The 2726-nt window shown below is 47.3% G+C and overlaps 1 pseudogene; it reads left to right on the forward strand.

Moving 5' to 3' along the window:
- Positions 1-411: 411 nt before the first annotated feature.
- On the forward strand, positions 412-1174 carry LOC132592689 (serine/arginine-rich splicing factor 7 pseudogene; annotated as a pseudogene).
- Positions 1175-2726: the final 1552 nt, after the last annotated feature.

Here is a 2726-nt window from a genome sequence, read left to right on the forward strand (position 1 = left end):
ACCTAGCAGTGAGGGCATAAAGGAGACATTCTGGGGGATTGCCAGGGGTGGAAGCAAAAGGCTTTGGTTCCACTAGTATGCACAGAAAGCCTTGGAACTGGGGTTGTTGTTTTGCTTCCATTTGGAAGGAATGGGACTTCTTGTTGAGATAGCCCCCCCCTTCTGTCCTTTTGCATCCGGGGGGGGAAAGAATTTAAAAGGGGGTGGAGTGGGGAGCTCTGAGCAAATTGACATTTCAACTAATGAACCAATGAAGGCCGAGGAAGAGAAACCAGTGGAGTGCTATCCCCAAATGCCCCCAAATCTATGAGGGAATCAGTGGAGTTGGAGAAAGCACACAGTGATCGGATACTGAGTCTATGCAGCTAACTGAAGAGGGATCCAAAACTCCTGCCCAATTCATCATCTCCCATGGACCAGGTGAGTGTGACGGTGGGAAAATGGCCTTGTGGGCCAAAGTTAAACAGACCGCTGGAGAGGTTTACTTTGACCCACAAATTGAAGGATCCCCATTTGGTTGCCTGGGATTTGCAGCCATGTGTGTCACAATGCCTGGGTTCCGGTGTCCCTGGAGACGCCAGAGAATTCCAATGCGATGCCTTAGAAGCAAAGCTGTTGGAAGACAGTTGGGCTTTCCACCCTGAAGATGTCGCTTTTTAGCCGTTACGGTGGAGAAACCAAAGTATATGTTGGTAATCTAGGAGCTGGTGCTGGTAAAGGTGAACTTGAGAGAGCTTTCAGCTACTACGGGCCATTACATAAAGTATGGATTGCGCGAAATCCTCCGGGATTTGCGTTTGTTGACTTTGAAGACCCAAACGATGCTGAACTTGCAGTTCGTAGGCTAGATGGAAGAGTGATCTGTGGCTCTAGGGTTAGAGTGGAGTTTCGCCGGTTTCGCTATGATAGACCCCCAGCACGCCGGCCATTTGATCCCAATAATAGATGTTATGAGGATGGCGAGAAAGACCATTATGCTTATGACTGTCATCGCTATGGTCGTCAGAGAAGAAGCACTTCACGGTCCTGAGGAAGGAGATATTCTCGCTCACGTAGCCGACGTCGTGCCCAGAGATCCAGGGCTGTCTCTGCTCGGAGATCCAGAGTCTTCCCTCAGAGTCATTTGCCATCAGGAAGCCCTCAAAGGAGTGTGAGTCTTGAAAGACTGGATTAGAATTGCAAAGAACATGATAGGAAAAATTTTGATTATGTTATTTTAAGGGGTTTCTTTGGTGTTATTGACAAATGTAAGGATTTTGGTGATTGAAAACCTTTTCTAGGGCTAACGCAGCAAGGATCTTGATCAGAGGTCAGCAAACTTTTTCAGCAGGGGGCCAGTCCACTGTCCCTCAGACCTTGTGGGGGGCCGGACTATATTTGGGTGGGGGGAAATGAACGAATTCCTATGACCCACAAATAACGCAGAGATGCATTTAAAATAAAAGCACACATTCTACTCAGATATAGAAACACACCAATTCCCGGACCGTCCGCGGGCCGGATTGAGAAGACGATTGGGCCGGATCCGGCCCCCGGGCCTTAGCTTGCCTTCCCATGATCTGAACCAACAAGGTGATCCATACAAACGAATTTTTAACAAGCCCATGGGGAAAAAGGGGGCTATTGCGAACAAGTATTTAAACTGGAATTGGGGGGTTGGAGTGAGGTCAGGAGGGTGTCTCCCCTGCCTCTCAAACACAGAAAAAGCCAATTGCAGCATTCCTATCCCGGAAAGAGATCTTCTCTGAGCCCAATAGCCCACTCCCCAATGCAGGAGAAGAAGTCAAGTTGTTTAGTTGCCAAAGGTTTCTTTATCACCAGTTTCCTTCCTTGGACTGAAACTAGGTCCTTCTCGGGGATGGGGGGGGTGATTTAAAAGAAAGGGAGCCAGAATGATCTGTAGGCATTTCCTGTTTTCACTCCCTTCATTGCTGCAAAAAGAGGTCTTGTAAAGGGGAGGAAGAGAAGATCAGGCGGGGGGGGGGGAATGCTTTGATGAAAGGCCGGGAGGGTGGAGTTGTCTATTCAGGCACATGTACTGTACGCCTTCTTAAAATAAAAATAAGTGTGGCATTTAGAAAGTAAAAATCAAACCTTGCACAGGATGTAAGCAACGATGTGAGGGGAAATAGTGAGCAGGGTCTGGAGCCCTTTAGGTTAGAGAAGAGGAGAGAGAGAGAGAGAGAGAGCAACATAATAGGAATTTATGCAATTGAGCATGGCGGGGAGAAGGTGACGATGTAGGACCTAAGAAACAACATCAAAGCATTGACATATGGCTGTCAAGACTCCGCTTAAAGACCTCCAAAGAAGGAGACTCCACCACACTCCTTGGCAGCAAATTCCACTGCCGAACAGCTCCCACTGTCAGGAAGTTCTTCCTAATGTTTAGGTGGAATCTTCTTTCTTGAATCCATTGTTCCGTGTCCACTTCTCTGGGGCAGCAAAAAACAACCTTTCTCCTTCCTCTATGACATCCTTTTATATATTTGAACATGGCTAACTATCATATCACCCCTTAACCTTCTCTTCTCCAGGCTAAACATACCCAGCTCCCTAAGCCCTTCCTAATAAGGCATCATTTCCAGGCCTTTGACCATTTTGGTTGCCCTCTTCCCACTCAAGCACTCCCTTAAGCATGAGCCACCTTCTCTCGAGAAATGAACATAGTTATAACGCTGATAATGGACCATGCAAACATATTTAATCTACAGTCACAGAATCTG

Source organism: Zootoca vivipara, chromosome Z1, assembly GCF_965207765.1.
Source record: "Zootoca vivipara chromosome Z1, rZooViv2.hap1.1, whole genome shotgun sequence".
Taxonomy (NCBI): Eukaryota; Metazoa; Chordata; class Lepidosauria; order Squamata; family Lacertidae; genus Zootoca; species Zootoca vivipara.